Below are 19,167 nucleotides of genomic sequence, written 5' to 3' on the forward strand. Positions count from 1 at the left end.
TAGGTTAAGGGCTCAGTCCTACAAGGGTGCCTTCACTTCAGATACTGATTCCATGTCCTGGCTGTCACCTATGCTTCTAAATTGGAGGTTCCAATGAACCCCTCCTTGGGTTTGATTGATTTATTAGAGCAGCACACAGGGCTCAGAGAAACATTACTAGATTACTGGTTTGTATTATAAAAGGATGTAATTCAAGAACAGCCAGATGGAAAAGATAAACTAAGGCAAGGTATGTGGGAAGGGGGATGGAGATCCCTTGCCCTCTTTGAGAAAGCTACAAATCTCCACAAATCTTTACATGCTCACAAACCTGGAAGCTCTCCGAAATTTGTCTTTTTTAGAGGATTTTATGGAGGCTTCGTTACATAGGCATGACTGATTAAATCATTGGCCATTAGTGATTGAACTCAATCTCTACATTTTACTGTAGAGACCTACATTTTACTGTAGAGACCTCCACCAAGGTCAGAGGTGGGACTGAGCATCCCAACCCTCTAATCATACCTGGGTTATGATTCTCCAAGCAACCAGCCCCTGTCTTTTCTTTCAGTGCTTTCCAAAAGTCACTCATCAACAAAACAAGACTCCTTTATTGCTGTCTTCCCTTAGGAAATTCCAAGGGTTTAGGAGATCTGGGTCAGGAAGTGGGCTGAAGACCAAATGTAGATTTATTATAATTCATAATATCACACTTTGTAAGGCTCATTTCAGACTTCCAACCTCCAGAACCATAGGAAAATTTATGTTGTTTTAAGCCACTAAATCTGTGGTAATTCATTATGAAATGGTTTAAAAGCACAAAATTGAACAAAAATCAAAATAGCTGCACTAATGCTTCAGCCAGGCTTAATTTTAAACTAAACAACCTTTTTTCTCTTCCCCAAACCTCCCCTCCTCCCTTCTTAGCTTTTTTCTTTCAGGAACTCCATATCACCCCCAAAGACATGACAAATGAGGCTGGCGGCACATACACAATTCCTGTCAAAACCAGCTAGATCCTGATTTCCCTAGAAAACACCTCAGCCCAGATCCTTTGGGAGGGCTTGCAGTTTTGAAGGCCTTAGCCTGCTGCAGCCTCCTTTGCCTGGCAAAGCAATAAAGCTGTCGTTCCTCTTAACCCCAAACTCTCCATGCGTTCTATTTTGGCTCTGAGGCACTGAGGTCAGTTTTTGACAACAGCTACCATAGGAATCTGATAGAAATGATGAGTTTAGCAGTAGCACTAGTGGATGTCAGGCATGTGTGTAACTCTTTTCATGCGTTATCTATCTGGCTTAATCCTTAGAATAACCCCAGAGATGGTAGCTATTATCCCCATTTTACAGTGGAGAAAAACAAGACCCAAGAGGTTAAGTGACATGCCAGAGGGCCTTTGCCAGCTAGCTTGTGCTGGAGCCTAGAGTCAAAGAATAACTCAAAGACACTGGATTAATTTTGTGCACATTACTCCTTGTCAAGAGGGGAACCATCTGAAAATGGCTAGAAAGGAATTACATAAAAGAAAGAGGGAAAGGGGGAGAAGGAGAAGACAAAGACGGACTGGAAATCATGAACTTTAATTTTCTTGCCCAGCTGACCGCTGGCAATGATGCCATTCAAGGGGTTCTGATCTTGGACAGCTGGAAAGAAAGTTTAGTTGTTTATGGATGCCCAGAAGACCCCAAGGGTTTAGCTTTCTCTGTGTAATGCCTGTCATGGTCCTTTGCTGTCATCCTCATGCTCGTTAGGCAGGTTTATACCATCACCTTTACCAGAAGTTCTCACCAGAGTGGCATCCAGCTGACTTTAATTCCTACCAAGCCACTGAAATTACTAAGAAAAAAAACAAGGAACCTCCGTTATTTCCCTCAGCCTCACACACTTCAAGGTCTGGAGAAGCAGAGAAAGCTTCATCTTGGACTGATCGAAATGCCCTCTGAACACACCCGTGATTTTTCCCATATCCTGTTTCCTCAAATTCTTCCTTCGATGCTTTCCAAACGTCTGGGTCCATCTGGAATTGCCTTCTGCTACCAAATATGAAAATTGAGGCCACAGCCCCTTATGTTCTTTACCAGATCATTCTCTTCCTAGGGTGTCATCTTCTCAACTGGATGCCAGACCACACACCACAGACCTGGGTTTGTTCTAGAGGAAAAGAGGTACTCCAGCCTGGTGAGAGAGAGCACAGGTTGTCCTCCAAGGAGCCTGGGATTGGTCCCAGCTGCACCCCTTCAGTTACCTTGAGAACATCGCCTCACCCCTCTGTGCCTCAGCTCTTGCACCCGGTTGGACCCAAAGGATGTTGGAGATCCAGGGTACAGAAACGGTTTGCCAGCTGACGGGCGCTGTGCATGCATCACTTGGAGAATACAGAAGTTTTTGCACAGTGCTGGTTTTCTCACAGCAGAAGGCACACACTTGAAGACAGTCTGTGTTATGACGCTGCATATTTTGCAGCGTTCTGAGGTCCATTTTGTCCCCCTGCTGGGTCCCCAGGGGGTGGGACTGGGTGGGAGACCAATTATCTTCTTCCTGCTCATCTCTTAAGTGGATTTTGTCAAATCTCCTAGGTGCTTTAAAGAAGGGAGAGAGAGGATACTTTCTGAAACACACAGCAGCTAGTTCCCTGTGGACACGGCCACCAAACCACGCTCTTCTTTTTAAAGGGGGTCCTGGAGTCATTTTTTCCAACACAAAGTCTCAGAGCCGCTTAGTTGCAGGCTGCCACCTGTGTTGCTATCTGAGGCTTTAATGGGCAGTTAAGAGGTTCTTCATCCCAGCCCCCTTTTGGCATGTGTACCATTTTTCTACATATCCTGTTTCCTCAGACTAAAAATGTGCCTCTCCCCCATGAGTCTAGCCCATAGCATCTTAACCTTTGGTCTGTCTCCAGAGCACTGCCTGTGATAATAAATTACTCAGCACTGGATGAATTAGCTGAACCCAGTGGGTGGAAAAAGATTAGGCTGGACCTAAGGAAATTAGGTTCTAAGCACAGACACAGGATGAGGCAGAAAGATACCGAGACTTGGGCCCTGGATGACGAAGAAGCTAACCTTTATTGGCATCAGGCCCCAAATCGGTTGTTGGCAAGATCTCACTGAATCCCCACAATGACTTCAAGAGTATGTATTGTTATTATCCTTATTTTGTAGATGAGGAAACTGAGAGCCAGAGATGTTAAGTAACTTGACTAAGCTAGTCTTGGTCCCAGGATTCGAACCCAGGCAGTCTAATTCCGGAACATCACACTGTCTTCCCGCAGTGCATTTCCATTCATTCATTTATTCATTCATCCATTTAACTCTACTGAGGAAGGGAGAAAATGTTATATAAGAGCAGACCCCAGAATATTTCTAAAGGAGGCACCTGTCGTTAGGTCACTGTGGGTGCAAGGGGCCCAGCAGGTGAATACCAGCAGAAGCCTGAAGGTACAGCTGGGGTGGGACAAGGATTATCTGGTGGTCTGGAAAACCCACCTGAGCTTGCAAATCTGGGGTAAAGGGATGGTGAGTGGGGCTTGTCCTGCCACCTGGGAAATTGGTGCTTGAGGCCACAGTTGAACACAAAGGGTACAAAGAATTCTATACCTGGAGAAAAAGGCCCATCATGGGATCCCGAGTGTTGCCCCCTACCTCAACCAGTGCCTCTGAGGAGAAGAGCAGGGGAAGATGCTTTACCACACTCAACCCCACCCCCACACCATCCCCACTGGTGGGAGGGAACAGGGAGGCCTGAAGCCAAATGAGGGGCTCCAGAGAAGGGGCACAGAAGGCAAGTCAGGGACCTGGCAATGTTTGGATCGGGGTATACCTCTGAGGATGGTAAAGGCCATGAAGTGGGGCAAAGCAGACCCTTCCTTCTGGCCCCATGGTAGTTTCCCAGGCCCAGACTTGGTGGCTTAAAACAACAGATACTGTCTCACAGTTCTGGGGGATGGAAGTGTGAAATCAAGGTGACAGCAGGGCTACAGCCCTACGGTCTGCTGGGGAGTCATTCCTTACCTCCTCTTAGCTTCTGGAGGTTTGCTGGCAATCTTTGGTGTCCCTTGGCTTGTGGAAGCATCACTCCAATCCTCCGTCTTTGGTTGGTCTTCTCCCCGTGTCTGTCTTCACAAGGCCTTTGTAAGTCTGCTAGGCATATTGGATTAGGGGGCCCAGCTTCTTCCATATGACTTCATTTTAACTAATTACATATGTTAATGACCATATTTCCAAATAAGGCCACATTTGGAGATAATGGGGTTCAGACTTCAATACACCATTTGATGGAGGAGACAGATTTCAACCCAGAACAGGCTCCATGGCCAGTCTGGAAAAGGACAGCTGATGGAGCCAAGGTGCTGGTTGGGAGGAGAGACTGTAAAATCTCCACCCCAGAGAGCCTGGGGTTGTAAACTGCCTGGGGCTTCATTAAGAAGTGCCAAAGGAGGGCCGGAGAGCCTGGCTGCAGAGATGGGACAAGAGAAAGCTTGTTTGTGTGTATCCCCCTGTCCAGCTCAGGCTGCTCAGAGGCCAGCTTGTGAAGCCTGCTGGGGACTGCTGAAGTCACTCATCACTGAGGTTAACTTTGTTCACCTGGCTTGAGGCTCGATTTGCAGGTTTCTCTACTAATAAGGCATCTTTAACCCTTGGCATACCTACTCTTTGGAAGCAAGTCACCCGGGTCAGCCCACAGTCAAATGGAGCTATGCAAGTTTTACCTCATTTGATTTTCACAATAACCTAACCTGGCAGGGCCTATTGCCATTTCATTTTACAGCTGAGGGCAATAAGGCTCAGAGAGGTTCCATGTCCACTCTGAGACCATGTGGGAGCTCCTAACCTCACACGCCTGTCTGTCTCACAAGGTGGGGTTCCTGCACCCACCTCTCCAATTCACCCCTTCTCTGCATCCTGCCTGCTGTCCTCACTCTTCAGAATTCCTTTATGGCCCCAAGTTTGCTATGAAACTGTACTTGAAAGAAAGAGGCCCCGAATCACATTCCTTTTTGCAGACATCACAGGGTGTTATGGAGCTCTTTATTGCAAAGGATGGCTGCCTACTTTCATTTCCTGCATGGTCTAGATGGATGCAGATAGAGGCAGGGACTGGGAGGTACCCACAGGGAGGGGCTGTGACTCTCACTAGAGGGACCCTAGTGTTGGCTGCCTTGCTCCTGGATCTTGCAAAGGAGAGGCAGACTGCAGGGAAACCGGGCTTCAGGCTGGGTCCTGTGACTTTGGGCAGACTAGGATGAGGGTCATGGTCTTACAGGAAGGGGTGGGGTACAGAATAGGGTCATTGAGGAAGAGAGAAGCAGAAGCCGCTGGATAAACTGGGCTCTGGCATTCCAACTCCATTTCCTTCCTCCCTTCCCAGTGTTCATCCTCAAAATGAGAGCACACAGGGAAGTGTGTTTATCCATGTACCTGATATTCACTGCACATCTTACAAGTGTCTGTTCTGTGCTGGGAATCATGCCGGCACTCTGCATACACTGTTCTCCTATATCCTCATAGCAGCTTGGGAGATGGGATTCTTAATGTCCATTTTACAGATGAGCAGATGGGAGGTTTGGAGATGGAAGATGACTCACAGCTGGTGGAAGAGCCAGAATTCAATCCAGGGGTGGCTGACTGCAAAGACTCTGCTCTCTCTACCCATTACTCATCTACTCATTCATTCAACACATTTATTTTTTACCTTGCACGGGCACCAGCTGTTGTGCCAGGTGCTGGAGAGACAGAAATAATTGACACAGGCATGGCACTCTCCTCGTGTCCTCATGTTCCACAGGGAAAACAGATCCGTCCCCTCCCGGGTAACCAGCACGTTCCTGCACTGTAGATCGGGTTTGTCGTGATCACCAATAATGGTGATATGGTGGGATAATGGAGAATCATGAGGTGGTGGAAGGGAATCTCAAACAGACTGTGTGATCAGGGAAGGTGTCTCTGAATAGGTGACCTGTAACTTGTACCTGCATAATTGGAAGAGCAGGGGGAAATGCATTTAAGACAGAGGGAACAGCAGGTACAAAGGCCTTGAGGTCTAAAAGAGGTCAGGTCAGATGAAGCAAAGGTGCTTGGCATCGAGTGAGGGATGGGGAGAGGACAGGATGTGAGGTAGGAGGGTCGGGGCAGGATCCCAGACCTACAGGGCCTTATAGATCAAGGTAGGGAGGGTCCAGAATTGTTCCTGGGTGTGATAGAAGCTGTTAGAGGGTTCTAAATAGGGCCATAACAAATCTTTTCTCTCAAGGTGTCCATATTTTAAGGCAGGGTTTCTTAACCCTGGTGCTATTGACATTTGGGGCCAAGTAATTCTCTGCGGTGGCCTGTCCTGGGTACTGTAGGGTGTTTAGCAGCATCCCTGACCTCTACCCCCTAGATGCCATTTCCTCACCCCACCCCACTTCTCAACAGAGACCAAAATGTCTCCAGATATTATCAAATGCCCCCCCCACTTGGAGAACTACTGATGTAACATATCAAAGGTTTGGTTGTTGCTTTCACAAAGTCCCATGTACCTGGGGCCAGTTGATCTCCTGGGGGGGCTTGCCTCCACACAGTGACTGAGGTATTAGTGCTGGTTCGGAAGGCAGCTTCAGTTTCTGGTGGAGCACTTTGCTTCCACCAGATGGGCAGTGGAGAGAGGCAGCATGGAAGGCAGCCAGGCCTGGACATGAGTATGTATGCCATTCCCACCGACAGCCCATTGGCCAGAACTCAGCCCCAAGGCCCCGATCTCCCTGCAGGGAGGCAGAGACGTTCTTTCCTCCTGCATCCCAGAGATGGAAATAACCTTGGTGGCATAAAGCACTGCCTCCAAACAATGAGCTAAGTAAGCATTTAATTACATAACCCCATTGATCACTCACAACACCCAAGCCGGTACTTTAATTTCATTTTCCCAACACTTTCTGAGTCATGGACCTGTGGTCAGAGCAGGGACACTGGGTCCCAGGGGAGTGCACCAATGAGAAGGCTCAATGCTGAGCCCCTTGGACCACAGCTTCAGGCTGAAACAGGTAGTAGATGGTTGCAGTGTGTCTTGCCAGCATCCTACGCTCCTTGACGAGCAAGAACCCTCAAGTTTTCTTTGGGGAGGTAACTTTGCACACTGTCTTCCTGCCCGGTGTCATCAGCCTGTGAGTGGGATGCATTCCTTGGACACGGTGCCTAGTTCCTTCTCTCCTCACCTTGCTTGGTCAAAGTATGTCTCAAGATTTTGCTAAGAATGCTGGGACAGAGACTTACATTTTTCAGGCTAAGTATGAACCAATGTTGCCGGCAGCCATCTTGTGGCCATGAGGAAAATCTTGAGAATGAAGCCAACCTGGAGAAAGTGGAGAAGACAGAGACAGGGTAAAATCAAGTTCAGATGGCGTGTTTGTGCCTCGTGTCTAACCTCAGGAAGTCGGATAGACCCTTGAACTTTCTCATTACACAAATCAGTAAGTTCCCATTTTCCATCACTTGCAACCAGCAAAGTACTGAGCAACATAATACATTTTCCCTTCAAGGCCTGGGAAGGGGCTGGATCTGCAGGGGAGTGGACCTGTGGAACCACCCCCACGACACACAGGAATGCGAGAGCTGGGGACAGGAAGCTGAGAACCAGAGCCAACTAGAAAAGGTTCATAGTATCTCTAGTATCAGGACAAAGTTGCCCTGACATGCCACTCTTAACTTAGCAGCTCAAATAAAGAAAATAATATCCAGCACTGCATCCAGCTTATGAATCACTAACCTAGTGGCCTTGACCACAATCCTGAGGGGTAAATACCTTTAAGAGATCAGGTGAGGAGGCTCAGAGAAGCTAAACAACTGACCTAAGCTCACCCATTAAGTTAAATGGTAGAATTGGAACTCAAAGTCAGGGTTCTCTGACTCCACAGCCCATGTGTTGTTTGGGTCCCCCCCCCCTATAATAAACTCTAACATCTCCCTGAGCTTGTTTTAAAAAAATAAAGCCAGGATAGCCTTTTGTTTTTATCCAAGCCTGGGATTTAACAGGCTACCCACCCAGGTCACTCAGACATAGACTTGGGGAAGCCAGAGCAATGCCCCCCACCAGCTCCTCCTCCCTCTGGTCCTGTGTTTGGATAACAAACGCCTTCGTTACAGTACATATTTAAGCATTCCCAGGGCACACAACATCTGCTCCAAGCACGCTCGTGCTCCCTTCTGCAGGTGCATGGTTCAGTGTGGGCGAGACGAAGCGCAGAGAAGACGCGCTAGAAATGTCAGACGATATTCACACCCCGCCATCTAAGAATTAACAAGCCTTTGCAGAAAGGCTTCTGTCGGCAGCCCCAGGCGTGGGGGACACACCCACTTCAAGCATGGCGTGTTTTTGCCCCTAGCAGGTGTTTGTGTGCATGAGTGTGTGCGTGTGTGTGTGTGTGCCCGTGGTTTGTGAGCGTGCACACACACTGGCATGCGCACCACCCCTAACCAGAACTGAGTGGCAGCGCCTCCTGGAGCCAAGCAAGTGAGTCAACCACCCAGGAAAGAGAGGCATCATGATGATTTTTTTCAGATGGAATGATGCTTCCTGCCACTTAAAGAAAAAAAAGTCTTCCTGGTAATTTAGAACAAACAAAAAGCCAAATCAAACCCCAATTTGTAAAGACTCTAGGGAGACTCATTAGTGTGAGAGGTATTTTATCATAAAGAAATTGGGTTTCTCTTCATGTAAGCGAGTCAACACAGAAGCTAGTTTATTTTTTCACAACCAGTTCTGGACAAAGCCAAAGTGAGTTGCAGGAAGGCTTCTGGTTATTCTTCCCCTGGACCCATAGGAGGGCCAACTCTTCACTTCTGTTCACTGCCCTCACCTGAAGCGTCTGGCCAGTTGTGCTTGACCCTAACTGGCCAGTCCTAACTGGTAGAATCTCATGGTTGATTAGTAATGTCTGCTTTGGGTGCTGAGCAGTGAGCAGAGTCTTAAGTCAGATACTTCCCATTCCTGCCTAAGAGTTTAAGACACTGAACATGTCTTATGATTAACATTCTTTGGTTTTTTAAGATTTTATTTATTTGAGAGAAAGAGAGAGCGTGAGCATGAGCACCTGGGGAGAGGGCAGAGGAAGAAGATGGCTCCCATGGGGCTCAATCCCAGGACTCTGGGATCATGACTTGGGCCAAAGACAGACTCATGATCAACTGAGCCACCCAGGTGCCCCTCATGACTAATATTCTTAAAGCAATGAGACTATTACTTATCAATCCATTAATAAACATTTATTGAGCCCATACACACCCCCAGTCCTATGCTAGGTGCTAGGGGGCCATAACATGAGAAGGGTGAACAGAGTTAGCATGGAGCACCTTCCACAGTCTGGTTGCTTTCTGTCCATGTTCTCAAATTTCATTTCACCATAAAAATGCCAGGGCTGAAAGATTTTATTATCCCCATTTTATCAATATTGAATTGAGGATCAGAGCTAGTCAGGGACACATCCTGGATTCAAATCCAAACCTTAGGTCTTTGATCTGAGCCTTTTCCCACCACATCACTCGCTCATTCTGTATAAGTTGATTCTGGTTACTTGCAACATAACACCATGACCAATAACGGTGGCAAATGCTTACACAGTCTTTACTACATGTCAGGCAGGGCTTTGCATAGTTAATTCACTTTCCAGTTCCTATGTTAAATAGAAGAGCAGAATAATAAATGAATAAAATGTGTATCCTGATCACAAGAAGCTTGTAGTTCTGCCAATGAGACAAAGACTTGGGTGAGTAATTAATAATTTTATGTTCATGTTCACATTCTCAACCCAATAAAGGTCAAGACTCAGCTCAAACATCATCTGCTCCACGAGGTCTCCCCTGGGAGCCCGTAGCCTCTAGGTGCTTAAGAGCCCATCTGGTCCATCTCTGACATCTGGTTTCCAGCAGAAGACTTTCCTAGGGTATGTGTGGGGGAGTATTTGCTTCATGCATGTGCACATGGAAGTCTCCGGGGATGTATGGATGGGGGAACTCATCCAAGAGGATGCTGCCTCTTCTGGGTCAATGAAAATAAATCTTTGGGGCCTCTCAGAGCCAACGGACTCTGGGCCATTTCCATGTTCGGGGGCTCCTATAGAGCAAATAATGAAGAAATGGTGTCACAAAGTGGTATATTTTAAATGGCACAAATCAACAAATGAATGCATTGAACAAGACAACAAGGGGTATGTGAGGGAAGAGTTCCTAAAGACCTTGCATAATTCAACACTCAGAATTAGAGGCCAACAAGGACAGGAAAGAGGCAACTTCTGTCTGTGGCTGGCGTGGCGCCATCGTGTGGCAGCAGCGCAGGGCAACTTAAAATTCTTTTGGCCTGCCCTCTATGAAAGTGTTTGACTCTTGAATTTCCTTCCACTTACTGGTGTGTGTGTGTGTAAAGGGAAATATTTGTATTATTTCCAGTTTTGCATTTAAAATTAGACTTCATTAATGCTTTTACAAAGCACTGACTAAAAATTCACACAGAATGTGACCTTCCTGGACTGTCTCAATTCTGAATGTGAGAGGCCCTTGGTGAGGATGGGACGAATTGCCACTCCCCAACCTGTGACAGGTCCCATGAGTCGCCATGTTCACTTGTTCACACCCCTCTCTCATTGGGTCCCATCCCGGGGACAGGGAGGAGGCATGAAGCCAGGGTGGCTGTGTTTGACCATTCAAGCAGGGTGCCCCCCAACCCTAGGGGGCGCCATCCACACTGTAGCAATGAGTTCCTGCAGAGGCAAGCCCTTTGCTCCCACGCTCTGGAGAGGCCCCACACCAGTGTTTAGTTTGGGATCCAAGACATCTCAGACCATCGAATCACACATGAATAAATACTTAGTGAGCATTTACAACATGTGTAGAGCTCCCTCCCTCCCACTATCCAGGGGGCTGCTTTTCCACCTGATCCCTTTCTTGACATGCTGTATCTCGCGCCAGGTATTCATACAACCCATTTGGGCAGTATTAAGGCAATTCTAAGGTTTTGCACTTTCTAGGAAGTGAAGAGACAGCATTCAACGTTGAACAATATTGCGTGAGCACCTCCCAGGTGCTGGGCAGTGCCCTGTGTGCCAAGGACCCAGCACTGAACAAAACAGGCAAAGATCCTCTGTCATTCAGTGAGGAGAACAGAAAAGAAACCACCTAAATAAGTAAAATACATCATATTTCATCAATTCTATGACAGGGATTTTTTCCTCACATTTAACATGTCTGAAATCAGAGTATATCCTGCCTTCAATGGTGTCTTCGCATTGTTCTACGGTTTAATTGGTGGTATTTTTTTCTCCTATGTGGTACAAAACTAATGGCTCCTTTTGCTTTTGACGATGTGTGAATGTGATGAACTGTGGAGTAAATTATACAGTGCTAAGTAATGAGGAGAAAAATCAAGCAGGGAAGCTGGATGGGGAGTGTCGCAAAGTTCTCTAGACAGACCTGGCAGACAGGGAGAAGGTGAGTTTCAGCAAAGGCAGGAAGGGTGTGAGGGAGAGAGTCATGTGGCTGTCTTGGGGGAATGGCATGTTTAAGAGCCCCCAGGAAGCAGCCTGCCTGGAAGAGCAAGGAGGCTCATGTAGCCAGAGGAAAATGAGTGAGAGGTTGCTGAATAGCGGAAGAGTTCAGGGAGGGAACAGGGGCCAGATTATTCAACCTTTGCCATCTTTGACTCTGAGTGAACCTCTTTTACTCTGAGTGAACCTCACCAGCAATCTGGATCATCTAATGCCCATTTTCCAGATGAGAAAGCTGAGTTTCAGTGAGGTTTTTAAAAATGTCCCGAAGCAACTCAGAAGAACAGTGGAGCCCAGATTTGGAGCCAAATCTAACTCCCAGGGCTGCTGTCACCCAAGTCAGGCAGACAAGTGATTGGCATGGGGGATGACAACGGACGGTTGAGTGCCCAGCCAGGGACAAGGCAGAAGCTGGTGGGGAAGCTGGCATGGAGGAGACTCTGAAGTCCACAGGATGGTCAGTGAGACTGGAGGGATACCGCCTTTAACTCCCTCTGATGGAGTCCCCTAAAGCTCAGGCACCCCGAATTAAGACAAGGAACACCCTTTAACATACGGTTCTTGAAAGAGGGATTAATGAACATGATCATCATGGCAGCAATGACAGTGGAACAGACTGCATGTGTTTATCTTGTTGCTTAAAGACGTGGGTAAATATGCTAAACAATTAGTTGCTAGTTTATGCACCAGTAATGCCCTATTAAACCAACTTACAGCACTGTCTCAGGGATTCACTAAGTATTAGGAACTCCAAATTGGATGCCTGGAACACTCAGTGCCAGAGGGAATCCCTCCCAGACCCTTGGCTGTTGGCGAGGATGGGGAGGGGACATAGTGTTACCAAGATCCCAGTACTCTCTTCCTTCTTCCCTCCTTCCCTCCCTTCTTCCCTGGAGCAAGGCTGAACCTGCCAATTTGAAGACCCACATGCCTCAGCTGTGGGTAGTGGCAAAGGAGATAGGCTGACCATTCCAGAACGCTTCCCTTTTGTAGTAGGTTCTTTGTATTAATGGCCTCCCTGTCCTCATGTCCCTTTGAAATATGACTTTGCAGCCCTTCTCATTGAGAGATGAGTCTATTTCTCTACCACTTTGAAAGTGAGCTGAACTCATGACTTGTTCTGGCCAGAATGTGGCAGAAATGATGGTGTGAGTGGTGTAAATTGTGAGTACTTGCACACTTCCTCTCTCTCTCATACCATGTGAACAAAGGAGGTTAGTCTGCTGGATGTAAAAGCACTTGGAGACGAGCCCTGATGTCCCAGCTTACATCCTGGACCAGCTTCCAGCCATCTGACCCCCAAAAGTACAAGAGGGCCCAGAGCAGATCAAAAAGCTCCTTACAGGACTCTCAGTTGACCTCAGACATGTGAGTGAGCCCAGCTGAGACTAGAAGTATCACCCAGCTTTAACCTGTAGTCTCAGGAGCAACAGTGTTCATTGTTTTAAGCCATTGAGACTGTAGTGTTTGTTACACAGCAGTAGCTAACTGATGCCCCTCTGTTCTGAAGTTGTTCTTGAAGGGCCCGGGGTGTGTGACTTAGAATGTAAGGTCTTTTTATCTCTTTTTTCTTGGCAGTAAGGAGAAAATAAAAACTGGAGGATTTTTGAAGGAATGTCAGGATATTTGGATATTACTATAACAGGATAAAAATGACCCAAAATTAGCCAGGACAGGAAAAAAATGTAACCAGATAAAAGTGTGTCAGGGGACAGTATCCACTGACACGAAGTTCATGCACATGTTTTGCCCCCCACACGCACACCTGCATAAGCAAATAAGTGAATATTTACTGGAACAGACCCATACTCGCTCATGAGCTAACCTATGTGACCCCCTCCTAGAATAGCAAAAAGTATATATATCCTTGTACTTGCTTGCTGACAAGACTTGAGAAATGGCCAGCCTTGCCTATACTCATTTTTCACTAAGAACTCTATTGTGCTACCAACATCATGAGTGAAGATTGCAGCCATTGAAGAAGGAAAAAAGATGAAGACTTCTCAGGCTTATCAAGAAATCAATGAAACATTTCACCAGAACAAAAGGCACCGACTGCCTATGTTTCCTCATTAGCTTGTTCTCCCCTTAAGGTAGGTTCTGCCATGATCCCCATTTCATAGAAAAGGAAACTGAGACTCAATGAAATGAACCTGTAAGACCACAGCCGAGAAGGGCAGAGTGGAGCCTGGAAGCTTGGGCTCCTGCCTCCACCCCTCTAATGGTGGTTCTTGAAAAGATGGAATCAACTTGAAATGGTCTAGCTCTAAAGCTTGTGGGTGGGTACATGGGTTTCTGCGACGTTTCTGTTCTTCCACTTTGTCTAAAATATTTGATCATTTTTTTCTTAGAAGAAATGAAAAAGAATCAACCTGTGTTGTTTACCGAACCCCAGGACCACATTTCAAACCCTCCAGACACTCTTCAGGAGGCTCTTTGTGTGACACTCATTAAAACTTGAGGGAAACAGTAAGAAAAGTGAAGGGAGAACAGGAAGAAGCAACAGCCTAGGGGAAACACTGGTTCTTCCAGCACCTCCCCCTCAGGCTTTCCCAGGCTCTGGGGGATGAGGTGAGCGCCTGATGTGCTCCACTGTTGGGGGACTGGTGCAGCCCCGATTTAAAATATCTTGGTCTGTTTTTCTGTTGAAGAGCCACTTCCAGCTTGGGAGTAGGAGGGTGGCAGCAGCTTCTGTCAGTGCCCCCCGTGAGGCCCCTGGCCTGTCCATCTGGTGTGGCGAGGCCTTTTTCTAGCCTTGGGCAGCCTGGCAAAGCATTGTCCCAGGGAGCAGCCCCAACCAATGGCTGAAGAGAGTCAGGGTAAAACAGGCCAGATCCCTTGCCCCTGGGGTGGGACAGCTCTGAGCTCTTCCCTGGCCCTCAGCTGGTCTCCACGGCCTTCCGCTCCAGTTTTTCACAGCGGTGTCCATGCCTGGCACTTGCACCACTGGCTGCCTTCCCCTCTCGGGTTCCCTCAAACACTCTCGAACACTCTTCTCAGCAGCGTACCCTGGATCCCCTCCCAAGTGAAGCATGGACACTTCAATCTTCATCTCGGGGTTTGCCTCTGAGGGAACCCAAACGAAGGGAAATATTTCCAAAAAGCCCCAGAAGGTGCTTCTGAGATCTTTCTCTCTCTGTGTCCCCCTGAATTGATAACCCCTTCAGCAAGCCGTCAGCCAGGCCTGGAAAGTCAGCCTGGGTGGGATTAACTCCCACCAATTCCACTGTGTTACCTCAGATAATCTACTTAGTGATTTGGGCCCCTCAGTTTTCGCGCCTGTTGAGGACAGAGGGTGCCCTGCTTTCTCCAGCATCCGGAGGATTCCACGAGAGACCCACGGACTCGCCCAGTATGGGCACTGACACTGAGCAAAAAACTCACTTTATAATTTTAAAAAATTGTCAGGAAGCATTATCTTAATATACATATCACAAAACTCGTTGTCAAAACCTGTTCTGATTTACTTGCTATGTAGGTCACACCACAAGGCAATGTCTAAAATGACAATTTAATAGCCATTTATTAAGCTCCTTGCCCCTTAGGCTGGAATGCTGTTCCGGAATTAGAAATTAGAAAGACCCTCATTCCCAACTAGCTGGAGGAGAGAGGTATAAACAAATAATACAATGTGAAAAGTGCTCTAAGACATCCAAGGTGGGCACTTAACGGGTTTGGGCTGCCTGGCGCCTACTTGGCCTCTGGTTCCAGAGCTCCGATTTCCCTCCAAAAACGGCCCCTCCCTATTCTAGTACCTGTTGCTTCGGGGATGGCTACGTCACTCAGGCTGGGCCAATGAGAGCCATTGATTCCCCCAGCCACAGTGATTGGTTCAAGGATCAGCACGTGACCAAGCCAGACACTGAGACTTGATTCTGGGGCTTTTGCAGGGCTACTGGGAGAGTGAAGTCTTTCCCGGAACTTAGAGGTAAGAGGCGGTGTGTGCGATTGTGAGAGACTTCGTGAGGAAGAAACCCACACAAAGGAAGGCAGAGCCAATCCACAGCTAGAAGCAGGGTTCCAGGGGCACAGTTTAATCCTTTGTCTCAGCTGTGTCTGAAACCAGCTCTACCACCAGGACTTTTCCCATAGGCAAACCAATGAATCCTCCCCCTCGTTTTTTCCTAAGCCACCTGGTATCAAGAGTTGTGCCCCGTGTCAGGTCCGTGCACGAAGACACGTGACGAAGGTCAAGACACGGCACGAAGGAGGCTCGGGGCAAGAGGTCAGCCACTGCATGAGAGGTTCTGGAAGGCTTCTAAAGGAGACTTGTGACAGGTTCCGAGGGATAAACTGAAGCTCGTTCTTCGATGATCACGGTAGGGAAGGGCATTTGATGCAGAGGAAGTAACACGGCAGTGGCATGGAAGTTGGGCTTGGGAACCTTTCAGTGTGGCTAGAGTGTGGGGCAGAAGAAAATGAGGCAGGAAAGCTACAAGGGATCAGATCATAGACCGTCAAGCGCCAGGCTATGAGGGGGCGCTTTTCTGCTGTGGGATGCTGGGGAGAGGAGCAGATGCTGTGTGTGGTAGGCATAAGGGAGATGATCAGCTCTCCCTAGAACTGTGGAGACTTAACACACATCTCTTGTTGAAAGTGGCCCCCTCCCAACCAGACACCTTAGGGTTTAATAAACTAAGATTTTAGCTGGGAACACATCCAGTGGACAGGGGCAAGGCTGAGACTGAAATCATCTGTCTCACTTCAGCAGCCAAGATTAATGAAATCTGTGTGACCTTCGTGTGGCAGAGGGGCGGGCATGATAGGAGGATGGAGAATGGGAGATGTGGGTGGCAGCTTCTGCCTCTGCTCCACACCCTGAGCAGTTCCACTCTGGCCCCAGTAAGACAGAGCCCTGAAGTTACTGGTTCACCCTCCTTAGAGCTTCCCTCTGGAGTGGGCTCCTCAGGAATCTCATTCCTACCTCAGTGGCTCCTCAAACCCACATAGTCCTCCCAGTGACATTTTGGCAGTGCTTAGTCATGGGTGCCTTGGACGTCTCTTACCGTCAGTGGCAGACCCCCCCCCCCCAAGAACCAGGACTTAGGAACTGGAGCTGAAAGGCTGAGTGGGTTGCCTAAAACCACACAGCCTGGGGTTTACCCCAGCTCTGTGTGATTCAGCGTGTGGTCCAGGACCAGCAGTGACATCACCTGTGAGTTTATTAAAATTCCCTGGCCCTGCCTCTGACCTACTGAGTCAGAATTGGCATTTTAACAAATCCTTAGGTGATCTGCTGGTATATCAGAGTTTGAAAAGCGCTGGGCTACACACTACATGGAACTAGTCAAACAAAAGGAAGAAAAACACCAAAGAAACTAACTTTGGTTGAGTGGAAATGAGGGGATTATAAAGAATTGGTTTTTTTTTCTCTTCTGCATATCCCAAAATGTGGTTATATTACTTTCATAATGAAAAAAACTAACACTTAAAAATTTAAAAAATCTGAAACACAAAATTACACTGTGTTATAAAACTGGTAAATTAAGAAATGGTTATTTGCATTTGAAACAGGCCCCATTTTCGGTCTGTTATTACTTTTTATTTTAATTTCCTCCTCCCTTTAAAAAAATACTTCCTGCCTCCAAAGCCAGAAGGAGAGAAGCTTCAAAGGCATGCCTGGGCTTTGCCCTCTTGGGAATGGCCAGTGCAGGGAAGGGCATCTTTCTGTCTGCAAAAGGAACTCGTTGTTATAACGTAGGTAGGTCTTATCAAAAGTGAATAGAGATGAGCATTTCTGTCCCTATTGGAACAAAAGACAATGTGTTATTGAAGCGTTAGGTGTGATTTGTGATTTGCCTTTTCCCCACGATGATCTCCCTTTGTGAATGCCTTTTCTGCACACAGGATGAGGGCCCTCCCCTTTTTTGTATTTCTTAAGGTCTTCAAGGTCCAAAACTCCTGATTTCAGACTTGGCCTCTTTGCCTAGTTTACTCTTACTTGTCCTTCAGCACTCAGTCTGAATGTCACTTTTCAGGGAAGTCTTCCAAGATCCTTTGGTCCTGTACTAGGCAGAGCTCTCAATTGCAAGTGGTGGAAAGGCAAACTTAAATTGACTTAAGCCAAAAACAGTGACTGTTGGTTCAGTTAACAGAAAAGCCTAGGGATAATGGCTTCAGATAGAGCTGGACCTCGGGTCTCAGATGACACGGGAAGCTGCCTAATGACAAATCTCTCAACTTTCTTTTGTGGGACTCCACGCTTAGGTAGTCTGTCCCGGGGGCGTGGGGTTCCCATGGCAGACCCAGATTTTCTACCTTTCTAAATTTAGAAACCCCAGTACAGAGAGAACTTACTTTCCCTAATTGTCCTTAAAAAAGTCCCAGAGTTTAATCTCATTGGCCAGACTTAGGTCACATGCAAATCTTTGACCAATCATTGAAGTGGTGAGGAAGTGGAATGTTCTGACTGGTTGGCATTATGTGTCTACTTTCAGCTCATACCCATCTGAATCACATGGGCTGATGAGAGAGAAACATGGGTCCCCAAATGAAAATTGAGAAAATGAGGGAATGAGGCTGGTGGGTAATAACAACAGCAGTTTACAACAGATGTCCTGTTACAAATTTTTGTAGTACCCTGCAATTTGCCTTTGCAACATTTGCTAGAGTTGAAAAAATATACATTAATTTGAGTGGTTACTTGATCAATGTCTGTTTTCCTAACCAGACTGAAACTCTAAGGGCAAGGATTATGCATGCTCATAGAAAATGGTATTCACAATGCCTGACATGTGGCAGGTGTTCATCAAATATTTATTGAACGAATGGACTCTCTCTAACTGCTTTAATGACAGCTATGTTTACTCACATTTGCCAGAGGTGATTCTGGAATGCTGGCAATCAGGGTCCCCATTTTAAATCAGATTTGGCTATTGACACAGCCAGGACCTCTGTTCTAGCTGTGATCTGGGATAATCTGTGCCTTGGAAACATTGCTCTGCAGAACTGGGGACATCTGCCATGCAGCCAATGGCAACTACAGACTGTTGCTAGATAGTAGAGCCCTGGGGTGGGTTGGCATCAGACAGGATGATGATAGAGGGGGGAGATTTTAAATTCTGCTGCACTTAGCACTTGACATTGAAAAGTGGACTTTCTCAAGCCTCATGGCCTCCTTGTATGGTAGTGTAATTACATCCACTTATTTCTAGGGAGAGACTGAGGTTCACAATAGCCCACAAGACCTGCCAGCTTGTACCCAACAGATCAGCACTTAATTTTTTTTAAAGATTTTTATTTATGTATTTATTTTTTTGACAGACAGAGGTCACAAGTAGGCAGAGAGGCAGGCAGAGAGAGAGGTGGAAGCAGGCTCCCCGCTGAGCAGAGAGCCCGACGTAGAGCTTGATCCCAGGACCCCGAGATCACAACCTGAGCCAAAGGCAGAGGCCTCAACCCACTGAGCCACCCAGGCACCCCAAGAGATCAGCACTTAAATCTGATGTTAGCTCTGCCATTTGTTTTCTGCATGGCCTTCAGCAAGTCTCTACCTCTGGGAGTCTCAGTCTCCTAATCTATAAAACAAGCATGATTATCCTCACCTGAATGGAGTGATGTGAGATGATATGAAGTCTTATACAGTATGTTGAAGTCCTAAGCCAGTAGTGAGCATTGCCTTCCCCTCCTTTAGATGTTGCTCTAGCTAAGTTAACTATTCCAAGTGCTTCGCTAGCTGTAAC

Source organism: Mustela putorius, unplaced genomic scaffold (genome assembly GCF_011764305.1).
Source record: "Mustela putorius furo isolate JIRA1106 unplaced genomic scaffold, ASM1176430v1.1 tig00003850_pilon_pilon_pilon, whole genome shotgun sequence".
In the NCBI taxonomy this organism is placed as follows: domain Eukaryota; kingdom Metazoa; phylum Chordata; class Mammalia; order Carnivora; family Mustelidae; genus Mustela; species Mustela putorius.